The sequence below is a fragment of the Colobus angolensis genome, unplaced genomic scaffold, assembly GCF_000951035.1.
Source record: "Colobus angolensis palliatus isolate OR3802 unplaced genomic scaffold, Cang.pa_1.0 Scaffold421, whole genome shotgun sequence".
Taxonomy (NCBI): domain Eukaryota; kingdom Metazoa; phylum Chordata; class Mammalia; order Primates; family Cercopithecidae; genus Colobus; species Colobus angolensis.
The window spans coordinates 1,879,482-1,895,423 of NW_012117611.1; the positions used below are offsets into that span (position 1 = coordinate 1,879,482).

Below are 15,942 nucleotides of genomic sequence, written 5' to 3' on the forward strand. Positions count from 1 at the left end.
AAATATTCGTAATCATGCTTGTAATCCCAGCACTTTGGGAGGCCAAGGTGAGTGGATTGCCTGAATTCAGGAGTTCGAGACCACCCTGGGTAACATGGTGAAACCCCGTTTCTACTAAAATACAAAAAATTAGCCAGGTGTGGTGGTGTGTACCTATAGTTCCAGCTACTTGGGAGACTGAGGCATGAGAATCGCTTGAGTCCTGGAGGCGGAGGTTGCAGTGAGCTGAGATTGCACCACTGCACTCCATATTGGGCTGTAGAGTGAGACCCCAACTTAAAAGAAAAGAAAAAAGACAGCTTAATCTAGGATTTTTTTTTTAAATATTTGGCTCATTGACATAGTTTCAAATTTCTATATACAGGTTAATTTCTCCTATAATTGAAGCTCCAGCTTTAATTCTAGTCACCTGGCCTTCACTAATTGACTACCAGTGTCCACTTCTGAGTCCATGGTGCTTGAGAGTTCAGATATGGGGGAAAAAAAAACTTACGGGACCTCACATGACATATCATTGAGGATATACCTAGATAAATGTGGTACAGGCAAGCGATGGGTGCCATAAAGGAGGTGATAACATCCTGGGAGATTGAAATGGAAGTGACAGATTTCAGGAATGACTCATTCTAAACACCTAAGTGACTGGAAAGATATGAGAGCAAGAGTTTTTTTTTTCCAATTTAATTTTCAAGATTTAATTAAAATCAGTTTTTCATCAGCACAGTCATCCTAAATTTCGGAAAGTAAGAGTCACCCATCAAGTGGAAAAAGTTACTGAGAGGTTTTGGAGTAGATGGTGAACACTGAAATTTTTTAGCTGGCTACGATATTAGGAGGCTTGGGAGGAATCTTGCATATCATTTAGATCCTGCCTTTAAGAATGTCTGGGGCTCCTACAGTAAAGATTCCGAATCATTTCCTATAGGTAGGTTATCAAATCTATTTTTTAAAAAATTTCCTTGGAAATTTTAGATATATATTTTCATATCATGTCAATGAGGCAAGGAACACAAGCTAAGTTTCTTTCATGGCCAAGGCAGGAGTTTATATTATCTCCTTTATGGCTATCATGTGGAAGTGTGGCATCAATGAGACTATCCAGCCCTGAGCATATGTGCACGGTGAGTGCCTTTTAGGCACACTGTGATTCTGCCTGCACAGGCTCTTCCAGCTCCGACTGATGTTGAGAAAACACGATGCTCCTTTACCTCAAGAGAAACACTTTGAGTTTTATAATTTTCTGGAAAGAAAACACAATCACAAAAGTATATTAATATGTTTTCAATCAATACTACTAAGTTCCTCAGCATGTAACAAATTACTGTACATATATTTTTAAAATCCAAGATATGAATCAACACTTCATATATGAGACCTCACATAGATACATTCCTTTAGGCTTTTGAAAACCTTTGTTTCTATATTCCCAGAGATCTTTATCTCTGGTAATTATAATAATTTATCTCTTTATATGACTATATTCATTAATTTGCATTTTAATATTAAATGATGTAACACATTCAAATGAAGGATCTTTGTGTAACTTTAGTAAAATAATTGTTGAAGACATTTACACCTTATAGCATACTCATCTTGATTAGTAAACTTTCTGTATTCCCATGTGATAAATCAACCTTAGACTATAATACCAAGAAAAATCTGTTTCTTCTAATAAAATTGCACCAATAAAGTATTTGTCTGAATTTCACTGCCTCAAAGCATTTAAGCCTGGGCTTTTGTTATAATTATTTTCTCTTACTTGATATTTTGTTTTATCAAATTCTATTATATGTGCATTTTCCCCATTTGTTTCTCCAAATTCTTTCTAGAAGTAGGCAGTGAAAAAACGAATTTAAAAAGTAAATTGAAATGATTCTTACATGTTAAATTTTAGTGTTATTTGGAGCCGACAACCTTTTGAAGCTCTTTCATGGTTCAAAAGTGGTTAGGTCACTTTTGTGGTAATTTTCCATTAGAAATGTAACTGAAAAGCCACAAACAAAATCATGCAGATAGTTCCTTATTAGGCCTGTAATTGAGAACAAGTCTATACATCCAGGATCAAAGATACTAAAGACAGCCAGGTTTCCAGACTAGTGAACATCATATTGGGATCTCGCAGCATTTAGACCACACGGTTTCTTCTCTTTATGTCTTCTCAGAAGCTCTATTTTCACAAGTATCTGTTAGCATTGGAATTCTGAGTGTGTATTTGGCAGGCGTATTTTCTTCATATAATAATGGAGAAAGCAGTGGGATGAAATAAGAAAGCCTAGAAAAAGAAAAGCACATCCTAATTTTGTTTGTGGACCTAATGGCTATGGTTAATACCTATTGCTATTAGTGATTTAACTGATTTTTGAAATGTATTCCAAAGATCAAAGCAAAAAAGATAAACACATTTGAATGTAAGGCAGATAATGTTTACCATGAAAGAAAATTTCAGACATTACAGTGCCTTGTTATTTTTCCAGTTGTGATAAAAGTAGCTCTAATTTTTAAGTGGTCATCACTAATAGATAAACTATGATTTGTTATACATTTTAATAGCAGGCAGTAAATTTAATGCCAGGCATTTATTCCTGCTGGTATTATTTCACCCACAGTCAGCACAATTTAAATGATCTCCAGTAAGCTAGCATCATAATTATCAGCAACAGTAGCAAGTATTGATATTAACACCAAGAGGGAAAATTCATAGAAAACTTGGTGTATTTTTAGGCAAGCTATATGCATGTAATCTTTTGGATAACTCCATGAGGCAGTATTAAATCTACAATTAATAATTTTGGGTAGAGTCAGGAAAAGGGTACGATTGAAATGTGGGGAGGTGTCTCCCACTTTGGAGCTACCCAAATGTCATTTTCTCAGCTAGAGCAGCTTGATGAAATGTACATTTATCTTAGACATTGGTAAGATTTAGAAATGGCTTTTCAGAGATTTGGAATGAGCAAAAGAAGGAAAATTAAGATTATGCAGGTAAAACAATTTCCTGGGATTATTAATGATTTTATACTATCTGGAAAATTTTACATTTGTAGTAGTCAGCCTATTTCACATAGTGTTTAGGTAAAAACAATGAAAAAAAAAAACAGTCATACTGGTGGATACTTGTTTAAAAGACAACCTGTAGGTATGTAGAGATGGAATAAATTTAAAGAAGTCTGTAGTATTTTTGAACCTAGTCTCCTCAGTTCTGTGACTGGACATAATGTAGTTTTGACAGTTAGTTCTCATGGGAAAGCTTCAGTTTATTTATGTATTTGATTATGGCCACTTGGACACGAGCTATAATTGAGGAAAATTCAACATTTCCTGAGTTGGAGCTGCTGGAAGTGTACGGGGCAAGTTCCAGTGCATTTGAAGGAATAGATGATAATACTTCCAGATTTATTATCTTTGTAATAGCCGAGCCAGCTGCACTGAAGCCTTACTTTTTGTTATATAGAAGCGTTAGTTCTGGGTCAAGTTGGCATCCACGTTTAGTGTTTTGGTGTCTCCAGCCTTTAGGATTTTAGGATATTATTTTTAGAAGAGTTTTTACATTAAACCAGAACAGATATTTAAATATTAATTGTTTATGTATTAACCAGCGGCTTATAGGCTTGAAAAGTTATGTGCTTTTATTATGAAAACCATCACTTTAGCCTTAAAATATTAATACTTAATTTGACTTTTTTAAGGATCAGAGAGCTTGGAACAAATTGATTAGAAACCAATGGTAATGAAAAACAGTAGGGCTGTATCTTCGTCATATAAAAGTGGCAGTTATGTCAGTTCTAACTGAGGTAGGAAAAGAAAATCCCCACATGGTCAAGTCACTATTAAATTATATCATTAAATTAAATTTGGATGAAAATAGGGATATGTGATGATCTGGGCCCACCTGTTTGTTAGAGATCGCTAACAAAGATGCCAATGACTTATATCTATTCCAGTAGTGATGTCTCTGTGGAAAAAAAAAAGAAAAACAAAAGAGGAAACAGAAAAAAAGAGACTCTTGCTAATTTTTGGACCCATTGGGCATTTACTGCCCAGTCCAGCTGCATCCAGTTATTTCTAACAGCGCAGTGGCATTTTAGCCGCACGTCTTCTACTGTGCATCTCTTTCATTCCATTATAATTAAGTAATTAATTAGTATTAATTAATTCTAGTATAATTCTATTATAATTATTATGGTTCTATTATATTTAATTAAGTAAGGGGATCAGCTCCCCTACGAAACTATAAGATCCCTGAGGCTAGAATCAATACTGAATTCATCTTTGTATTTCTCATAACTTTTAGTAGAATGTGTTTTATAAGTAAGCATTCACCTAATTCTTCAACTTAAATACCTACAGGGACCACGCTGGTATTGTAAATGTGTGAAGTAGGATATGGTGGGAACGTAGTAGGTGCAAAACAAAAGGCATTTAGTTTGACATCTTTAAAAACACAAACACTAAACAGGATCTAGCTGCAGACTGCTAGCTGGTGCCCCTTGAAATGAATGAATGATAGAATGAAGAGTTTGTTTTGTTAGGTCCACACAGTGGTCTTGTCTCCATTGTTAGGGGGAACAAATGAGTAGAGCTTAGCTGAAAATTCTGGCAGTTACATCCAAGAGGTATACTAGGAGGATGAGTACTTGGTTCTTGTTTCTAATCCTTATTAAAGAATGAGAAAATCATATTAGCCGGGTGTGGTGGCAGGTACCTGTAGTCCCAGCTACTTGGGAGGCTGGGGCAGGAGAACTGTTTGAATCTGGGAGGTGGAGGTTGCAGTGCAATCACGCCACTGCACTCCAGCCTGGGTGACAGAGTGAGACTCCATCTCAAAAAAAAAAAGAATGAATATACCTTACAGCATAACTATACTGATAACTTCTATATAATTTTGTAGCATTAAAGGAATAGTTGAATTATATAATTCTTGAATGAATAAAATGCATTTGTATTAGCACCACCTTGAATTATTCCAGTTTCAGGAAATTCAGTGCCTATAGGCATTTCAAGTTTGAACTTAACTTGTTAGAAAATATTTTCTTAAATTGATATCTGTCTTCCTATCAGTACAATGTTTTTTCTCTTTTTTGGTGGAACTGGAAGAAGAAGGATTTAAACTCTCTCTTCCATAGGTTAGCTCTTTAAACATTGAAGACAATTGTATCAGCGATTGCTGTTTGTACATCTTCCCAAAGCTTAGTGGCTTAAAATGATGTGTGCCTGTGGGTCAATTGAATGTTTCTGCTGATTTGTGCCAGGCTTGGTTGATGTCAGTGGGGCTTTTCCATGCGTCTGTGGCCAGATGGTGGGTTTTCTGTGGGCCAGCTTAAGAGGAAGAGGAAACACGAACTTTTTCAAGGTTCTGATTAAGTTTGATTGAGTTTTGTTACTGTCCCATTGAAAAAACAATAAAAAAGCCACATGGCCAAGCCCAGCGTTGGTGTGGGAGGGCATAACCAAAGGGTGTAGATATAAGGAAGCATTTACATTTGGTTCAGTTAATGCGATTATTCTGCTCTTAAAACTCTTATACCTTTTTTGATTCTTCTTTCCCTTACTCTATCTGCAGTCCATTCCGCCGTTGAAGAAAAAGCACATAGTATGATCTTTATTTCATGTTGTTAAGTGGTGTAAGTGACTGGTGAGGTTAAGAAAAAAATATATAGGAACAAAGCAGTGTAGTGCAGATGACTCTCATGTGACCCAAGGGTCAAACATGGCTCACTTGACTCCGGGGTTATAGCATGCCTGAGATTCCTGGTTTAAGAAGTTTTAAAAAGTTAAAAGGGAAAAATGTTCACTTAATTGCCTAAAAACATGAGCTATTACACACATAATGACTGCCCACATTTTCCCAGTTCTTTTTCAATAATTGATTTTTACTAAGTGTCATGCTAGCCGACTTGATGAAATTAGTTATTTTAATAGAAGCTGAACATAATTAATTACATAATTTTGGGCAATTCCATTCCAAATACACTAAAACTATGACATGGAAAGGAGGCTTTGGAAATACTAATAATGAAACAAAGCTTCCTTATGCATTTGAATCTAATTTGAATTCTAGCCATAATGTATATTCTCTTGGGAGTTAAATTTATTATCTTAAAATTTTTTTATGGGATAGATTTATGATAACGTTTCTATCATTGAACCCTCCTAAACACCACTATAATAGGTAAATATTTTTGTAAAACCTGCAAATTATATAACATTTATTTTGAAACAGTGATTCACAAAATAATTTTTTTTAAATTGACATTAGACTTGCAGTTTATAAAACAAAAACAAAACACAACAAACTTTTTCATTTGTGACTAGAGATTTTGATTCAGTAGGTCTGGGGGTAGAAAGGTTTGATGTATTTCTACAAGCTCTCCAGTTTATGCTGATTCATTGCTAGATTTGGGACCCATTTCCTTAATGATATAATTTATATACACTAGAAATGGAAAGACAAAATAATTTGTAAAACATTTTGATAAGATCAACATCATAATTGGAAATATAAGCCATTTTTTTCTTTCATTTTTCATGAAAAATCTCTGTTGGGTACAGTGAACTTCTGAATATGAGGAGGGATAAATTTCTCCCCTAAAAAATCTTCAATGCTTTTTTAGGATATAAAACAGAGAGAAACTACTGTGAACTTCGAAGCAGTGGTTCTCAATATTGGCTGTGTCTTGCACTCACTGGGGAATTTAAAAAAATCCCAAAACTCAGGTGGTGTTTCAGACCTACTATATCAAAATCACTGGGTGAGACCCAGGAATCAGTGTTTTTCTTAAATTCCCTAAGCCACACCGAAAAACCACAGACCTAAAGAGAAGCACACATAAAGTACAGTGACAGAAGAGGGGAAAACACTTGCAGGTGAACACTGAAGGGTCAATAGGATTCTGACAGGCAACTGGAAGAAGGAAAGAAGATTAGCAAAGTGGTATAGCATCAGCTAATGTATGGGAATCTAAAAGTGCATAAAATGTTTGGGAAAGGTTCAGGAATAGGGAGAATTCTTCACTGGCCATCCAAGTGCTGAGCATCTACATGTGGAGGGATGCGTGGCTCAGTTTGGTTTGGGCTAGAGAGTCCAGGGGCATACAATGTCTATTTTGTGACTGTGTATCGTCACCTATGTGGCATGATGTTGAAACTGACAAATCCGATGAACTGAACTCTTGAGCTCAGCGTTTCCAAAATGCAATTTTGTCTTAGGACACCATTCCCCTGAGATACTCTGAACAAAAGCATCAAATAAGTTTGGGAATTACTTCCAGTCATACTCGTTTCCCTCTCAGAGATTTACAAAGCATATTAGAAGTTTTGTAGTAAAACTCATTCACTCTAGTATTTTCCTAAACACTCTATTTATGTATAATGCTTATTAATATCCCCCAGAAAGTAGTGTTCCGAAGAAAGATATTTTAGTTTTCCTAAATTTCTCCAAAACATGCCTTCTTTATTTTTCTGAAACTCACTGTGCTTCAGCTAGTCTTTTCTCCTCCTTTAATTATTTCTTTTCTTATTTATATTTTCTGGAAGATAGCCTGTCCTCAAGAAACTTCTCCGTAGTTAACATTTTTCATCTCTTAGAGAAGTCAGGCAAAAAATGTTGCATAGTTGAGGGAATAGTTAATGTTTTATTACATAACTGTGATGATGTGAGTTTAAAAAAAGGAAGAAGAAATATTTTGAAAAGATTGGGAGAGGATGAACAATGTCACATTATTGAAACAGCTGAGTGTAAATTAAGAAATAACAGATGGAAGTTATGTGTGGATTATCACACCCAGGTGTCACTGTACACCCATTTGGCAGCATTTTACCTCGCCTTTGTGCCTTTTCCCTTGCTTCATCCTGAAGAGATTTTTAAAAAATCATTGCCCTGAAATTCACACTTAGTGAGAAATAGACAGTTCAAAATCTACAAATAACGCCTTGTTGAATAATGATAGTTTGCAGGTGTGTAGAATCCCATATTTAGTTTATATTTTTAATTTTATACAGCTGTTATACTATTTGCTCACACATTTGCTCTGTAAAATGAAACTGTATAGCTCCTCATTTCATAGATGAAGAAATTGAAGTTCAAATGGTCACAGGAAGTTAGAGAAAGAGACACAGGACACAGACATTAAGAACAAGCAGATTAAGTGTGGCTTGCCATTACAGATTTCATTTTTGTAACAAATATGTTAGGAGAACTTGGTGTGTATGTCAGGCCAGCCATATGGTTCTTCTTTGAGGTATAACCCATTCTTAGTAGCCAAGGAAGTGATTTGAATGTCCTTAAACATTGTTTTTAGCTACTTAGGGTTATTTAATACCCATGATTTCCATGCAAGTTTTCTTTTCTAGACATGGAGAGAGAAAAAAGTTGAGATAAGTAAATTATGTATTTTCTGTGTCATATGATTTACTGTGATGACTACACAAATATAGATTTGACATATCACATATGATACACTTACTAGAACATTTAGGACATAAAGAACTGTCTAGAAGAAGTAAAGACAGGAGGGAAAAAAAGAAAGTTCAGGCAGTTGCTTTGAAAGTGTTTCTAAACAGAAGAGATTTGTTGCTATCATAATATAAATAACATTTTCCTAGGCAGCAGAAAGATGTAGATCTTGAAGGATATGGCTTCTAGGTTGTACAAGACTAAAACTTGATTTCATTATGATTTCATTAATAGAAATGATTAAAATATATTTTGGCAGCCATCCTATTAATCTATATTTTCAGACATTGTTTTCCATCAGTTTCCTAGTATCCAAAATGCTAAAAATTCCTTGTTTTAATTATCTTTTATTTTAATGTATTTGAGACCATTCATGGGTGCTATGAAGCTTGCATGTTTTGTTATTTTAAAATATTTTACTTATTGTAATTTTCTGAAATATACCAAAAATTTATTTTCTAAAGAGAAAACGTATTCCACAGTTGGCTAGGCAAAAACAGTACAAAGCCTTCAGAAGGCTATTTTCTCTCTTTTAGGAATGAAATATTTAGAAAGTCTTACTGAAGGCAATATCTTTTATGTGGGACAGAGTGGTAAAGACAGATTTTTAAAAAAAATGCTTCCATCTCTAGTGTAGAACTATTATTTCATGATATTTACTTCAATAATAATCTATCCCAAATTGATGCTTACTTAAAAAATGGAAAATACTTTCCGAGTCTTCTAAGGAGCTGAACAGTTGTACCAAATGACCACTGAGCTAAACATTACATAAAATTTCTTTTCAATTATTCTGTACCAGCTTTTAGACAAATTGATATAGAATTTGAGCTTCTAAAGTTGAAAAATTTTGATCCGTGTGTTTAATCTGGATAATTTGTTCTGCTTTATCCTTCTTCCTGCCTACCAACACATCATTTCCCACTCTCCATATTAGCTCAGTTGGAATTTAGCTCACTCATCCATTTAATGGAAGCAATGTCAACACTGAGCTAATAAACGACCTTCACTTGAATTTTTCTTTTTTCCTCATTTAGATGCCTAGATAACAATATGATGCTGCCCCTTCCCACTGTCCTCTCTTTTCTTTCATCCTTTCTCCCTTGACAGAAACCAGAATGCCTACTATTTTCTATGTGAGAACAACTTGCTACATATCTAGAAAACAAGCGGTTATGCCAAGTTACTATTTTATCCTGAGGAGTTTTACCTACCTCTGTAAACAAACATTAGGACATTGAAAGCCACCTTAGATCTGTGAGTTTTATCTGAGCAGATAGTGACCTTAGGACTCCTAGGTAGATGTTGTTTCTGGGTTTTCCCTTAAAGAATGAGACCCCTGGGGGGTTTGGAATTCCGCATTTAAGACTCAGACTATAATGCTTAGGTGACATCTTCATAACTTATTGAGTTACTTGCAGATGTTCATTCTATCCACTCTAAAATAATTTCCTCTTCTCTACTCCATCTGGTTACAATTCAGTCTCTTCCTTCCATTCATTTATCTTCAAAATGTAGACCGGGAATTGTCCTCTGCTTCCATGTCTTCCCATTAACTTCTTCAGTCCTTTGTGAATACACCTCTTCTCGTAATCTCAGTTGTCTTCTGTTAGGTGATCCTCAAATTTACATGTGCAGATCTCAACTTTATTCTGAGTGACAACTCACATTTCTTTACATTTCTTAAGCATGTCCACCTGATGACCTCCTGATACCCAATACTAATCTATCTGAAAGAGATTTATAATGCATGTATAATAACAATAATAATAAGTTCAGAAGCACGTGTGTGAATATCTCTCCAAACCTTGTCCCTTGTAACACTAGTGTGCCATGAGATTTAATAGATTTATCACACACGTATACGCACACAAACATAAACAGACAGACACATACAGGCAGACACAGGGTTACAAGAGGATTTCCCAGAACTTTATAATGTTTATGTTAAATCTAAATATTTAAGGCAAAGATATGATATTTAGTGTTTCCTAAATTGACAGTGGAACTTTCTTGGTGCCAAATATCTATAAACAGATGAAAGTCTTCAGTAAATTGTTGTTTAAGAAATACTGCTTAGAGGAACAGCTTAGTCTAGCTGCTTTCAGCCTTTTTGTTGATGGCTATTAAGGAAAACATAAAACACTTCCCTGTACTTTTAATCCTCTTGTCATTTAGATTTCAAATCTCTGTTATTTTTCATGCTTCTCTACTTCTTATCATTCATAACAAAACAATTATCAAGTCCTTTCATTTATGTCCTTAGAAAATTTCTTTCTCTACTCTTTTCTTCATTCTTCTCCACTTCAAAGCCCCCTACACTCCCATTTAAAATTTTATGATAATTTAAAAATTAATCTTCTAATCTTCAGCCCCTCTTCCACAGTTCCTTGGTTCTCAAGTTAACAGATTAGTCTTTAAACTTTGTCATGGTTATGTCACTCCTTTTTGTAATTTGCAATGGCCCTTTATTTTCTACCAAGTGAAACATGGATTCTTCTGAGATTGCAAGCACTTTATACCTACTCTCCATATATTCCATCTCTTTCCTCCTTTCACAACTCATGCTACAGTCATTCTGGGTAACTTATTGCTCCTAGGACCTGTCTTATGCTTCCCTTCCTGAACCTTAGTCCACTCTGCTTTGTCTGCTTTTATGCTTCTCTCTGTTTTGTCTGAACTGGTCTCTGTCCTTGGTGATACTTCAAGTCCTAGTTCAAATGCCACTGTCTTTATGAAGGTCTCCCTGATTCTTCCAACCAGAATAAGCTTTTATGCCTTTGAACTTGTCATGGCAGTAGTACTTTAGTTGTAGCTCTGAATTTCTGAGTATATTTCTCAGAAATTTGTGTCATTATTTAAAGCATGTCCTATTTCCCCTTCTTAGTGTAAACTTGATGGCTAAGACCTTGTCGTATCCATAGAATTATAGAATAATCAAGTAAGAAAGACCTTGTATCCAGTGTAACTGTCTTATTTCATAGATAAATGAAAAACTCTAAGACATTAAATATTTTGACTAAGTCCTCACAGGTAGTTAGTGATAGAGTCAGTACTAGAACACACATCAACTCTCAATCCCATGCTGCTTCTAGTCTAATTTATTTGTGCCTCTTGTTCTTATAGCCCATGGCAGTAATAGCCATTGAGCATCCACTATGTGCCAGGGATCTTACCTACATTATATCTAATTACAAAGTAATACTGAAGTGTGGGCTTTAGTATCCCCATATTGTGGGTAAAGAAACTGAATTTCAGTGAGCTGAAATAAATTTGCTGGGTAGAAGAATTTGGAGTCAAAGCCAGGTCCACTTGATTTCAGCAACTATGCTCTAGAGTCAGATATTGAATGAATAAACAGAATTCTCTACTGTTTAGGGAGTAGTCATTTTGGGAAAGTAAAAATTTAGATAGCTGTCTAAGAAACAAGTCTCAGCCTTCAAAATGATTATATTTAGTTGTCAGGGAAGTGCGAATTGAAACCACAATGCAATACATTTATATGCCTGCTGAAGTGGCTAAATATAGAAGTCAAAAATTACCCAGGTTGGTGAGAGTTTAAAGCAGAATTTCTCGACTTCACATTTTTTTTTTTTTTTGAGATGGAGTCTCACTCCATTGCCCAGGCTGGAGTGCAATGGTGCAGTCTTGTTCCACTGCAGTCTCCACCTCCCAGGTTCAAGCAATTCTCCTGCCTCAGCCTCCCGAGTAGCTGGGATTACAGGCACGTGCCACCACACCTTGGTAATTTTTGTATTTTTAGTAGAGATGAGGTTTCGCTATCTTGGCCAAGCTGGTCTTGAACTCCTGAACTTGTGATCTGCCCACCTCAGCCTCCCAAAATGCTGGGATTACAGGCATGTTGTTGGGGCCGTTTTGTGCACTGTAAGATGTTGAGCAGCATCACTGGTCTCTACCTACAAGATTCCAGTAGCATCCTTTTAGTTGTAAAGACCAAAAATGTCCCCAGGGATTGCCAAATGTTCCTGGACATTTGCATGATTATGACCTATTGAGAACCATTGATTTAGAGCAATTGGAACTCTTGTACATGGTCAATGGGACTGAAAGGAGGTACAACTTGAAAAACTGTTTGTAGTATCTCCTAGAGGTGAACATAGGTATATCCAGAAATTCCAAGCCAAACAGAAGTAAATACCTACCCCATTGTCATCAAAGACATGTACAACCATGTTCTTAGAGGCACTATTCATAATAACCTCAAACAAAAATACCACCCAAATGTTCATCAACAGTAGAATAGATAAGTAAATTGTGTGGAATGCTATACATCAGTGAGAAAGGAGGGACCAAAAATACATGAAACAGTGTGTGCAAATATTACAAACACAATATTGAATGGAAGGAGGCAGACAAAAAATATATTGTGTGATTCCATTTCTTTAGGGTTCAGCAACAGACAACACTAATATAGTGAAAAGTGAAAGATTTATATAATCTGAAGAAAAACCAGAGTATGCAACACTAATGTAGGACAGTGGTTATCCTTGGAACCACTTAAAATGAACATGAAAAGTACTTCTAGGGTGTTGGCAACAAACACTCTGTTTCTTCGATCTGGCTTCTACTTACATGGATGTGTTTAATTTATGAAAATTATTATTTGTGTAGTTTTCAGTATGAATGTTACACCTTAGTAAAAAGTTAGGGAAAAAACTGGAGCAGATTCTGTTTGGGAGAAGGCACAAACTTCCCAAATTAACCAATTACAAATGAAGCTCCAGGGAAAACCTTATGGTGGTGTTAGAGTGACATTGAGGAGACACTTTGTAAATGGCCTTAGTGTGGCGTGGATAGGCACAAAGGGAATGGATGGTACTTCTTTTCTGTGTCCTGTCAATGGAAATCTGTCAAAAAATAATAACTGTGGAGAACAATTAAAGCTTGATGGGAAGACATTAATTTTTCAGTCTTCTATGTTTACCAAGATATCTTCCAAGTTTTATTATTCTACATTGCTAATGAAAGTAATTATATTATCTTGATGAGGTTGAGTTTGAGACAGAAATTCTTTGCACAGAATGACACTGATCATGTGAGCCCAGCTGTATTTTTCTATAACACAGCCATTTGTTAATTGTACTACAATTGTTGTGTGTGTATTAGAGACACTCTCACATTAAATATTTAGATTGCTTATTATTGTTATAGTTGGAAAGAATTCATACAATATGCATATTTACTTTAAAATAAGTCACACTCTAATAAATGTTCATTCATAGTTTCAAACCGTAGATACGTTTTCTTTTATTTATTTATTTATTTTGAGATAAGGTCTTACTCTGTTACCCAGCCTGGGGTGCAGCAGCATGATCATGACTCACTGCAACCTTGACTTCCTAGGCAAATTGATCCTCGTGCCTCAGCCTCTCAAGTAGCTGGGACTACAGGTGTGCACCACTATGCCTGGCTAATTTAAAAAAATATTTTTAATTGTAGAAACAGGGTCCCATTATGTTGCCCAAGCTGTTCTTGAACTCCTGGACTTAAGTGATCCTCTCGCCTCAGCCTCCCAAAGTGCTGGGATTACAAGCATGAGCCACCATGTCTGGCCTGTGGATGCATTTTAAAACAGTAAATTAGTTGAACTGTTCATTATACAATTTTTTTGAAAGTGTTAATACATTTTTCTATAAAGTATGCATTTATAAACCATTTTTAGAAGACATCTTATGAAATACCTACTCTGAAGATGGAAAAAAAGCAGTAGAACACATTTGATTTTGAGCTCTTTATATTAAAATTATTATTCTTACTATTGATTATGAATTGGCTATATAAACTATGTGATATAAATGTCTTTATCATGAAAGAAGAAACATCACATTTAACTTGTATTCATATTTTTTACTAATAGACCATATGGTACATATAATTTTAATGTTTCTGACCACTGCACTTGAATGAGATCAATGAGACTGGAGGTTCATCAATAAAAAGACTTTTTGACTTCCCTTATGCCTGTGATATACCCAGTGATCCTCCCATTCCTTCAGTTGCTATGAATGGAAGAGTCAGCAAACAGGTATCCACAGACCCATCAGGAAGTAAGAATGTGGTTATTTCATAGCACCTGTAACTTGTTTGAAGCCTTTTTCATGGTTTTTAGCTATACATTTACTATTACAATCTGCATAGTGTCTGCCCTCTCCACTAGAATGTATGTTCTGTATTCACAGAATGGAGACTCGGTTTGTACGTACTGTATCTCCAATAGTTTGCACAGTACCTCCTACCTAATAGGTGCTAGATAAATATTTGTCAAATAACAAATAACATTAAATTTCCTCAGGAGGCTTGGGACTTATTTAATTGGCTATCTAATTAAGTTTGTATCCAATATTTGAGATTAATCATTGAAGTCATTATTCCATTCAGGTAGAAATTTCTAGCAGGCTATTCACAGTCTAGGAGTGGAACTGAAGTGAGAATTAGGAGACATTGAGGAACGTGCTAGTTGAAGGGGAAAAAGGATTCGATTTTAAGGAAGAGTATGTAACAGGAGAAGGGAAGAGGATTGAAAAATGAATCAAGGGAAATGCCCAGCATTATTAGGAGAGAGAGGAATTATAGGAGAATGACGAAAGAATGGAGAGTTTCGGAGCAGCAAGTGACCAATAATGAAGCTGGAGCCCAAGGAGCTACTGTGGAGGCAGAAGACCTGTGGCTCTGGTGAGCTTTACTGGGTCCCTGCTCAGCCACTAGCTGGTGGAACAAATCGCTTCACCATACTGAGAATCAGTTTTCTCTCTGCAAAGTGGGTGGATTGGCTTCTAGCAGAGCCCCCAATTTCCATCTAGTGGATTTTGCAGTCCCTGAATTTTGTGAAAAATTTCTGTGGGAATGAACAAAGGCCATGGTGTTGATGCTTTTTTTGGTAACATTTAAGCCCCACCTTTAAAAGAATGGAAGAAAATGAGCAGTTTATGAACACTGAATAGTGATAGAGAGAGCAGTAGGTGTAGATCATTTATTTAAACAGTTTATGAGAAACTAAGTTGGTAGTGCAGAAGACATTGCATGCTAATTTAACATGATCTTTTCAGGAAAAAATTAACATCTTCATTTAGTCCACCCTGTATCACAGGTTGTTACTGCCCAAGGACCCTGAAATATTTAAGGGTCTGTAGCAGATGATAGATCAGGGCCATGGCTAAGGGATAATTATGATAGTTACCATTTAATAAGCACTTGATATGTGAAGGTGCTTTTCATTTGTTATTTATGAAATGTATGTCATTCTATGCTCATATTTATGAACTCATATTTAAGAAATTAAAAGTGAAGCTCAGAGGTGTTAGCTAACTTGTTTAAGGTAATACAGCTAGAAAGTAGCAGAGCCAAGATTCGAAACCACATCTATCAAACTACAAAATCCATGGGTAGTCCAGGTATGTCTTATCATTTCCAAATAGCTTAGAGTAATAGTGTGGGAAAATACAAGGTAGGCTTTAGGTAGCCACTGCTTTTTT

The 15,942-nt window shown here is 35.5% G+C and overlaps 1 protein-coding gene across 2 annotated transcripts in view; it reads left to right on the forward strand.

The window, feature by feature from the left end:
* PDE1A (phosphodiesterase 1A, calmodulin-dependent) overlaps positions 1-15,942 on the forward strand; it is a 386,517-nt gene that overhangs the window by 95,736 nt on the left and 274,839 nt on the right. The gene's annotated exons all lie outside the window — the stretch shown is intronic.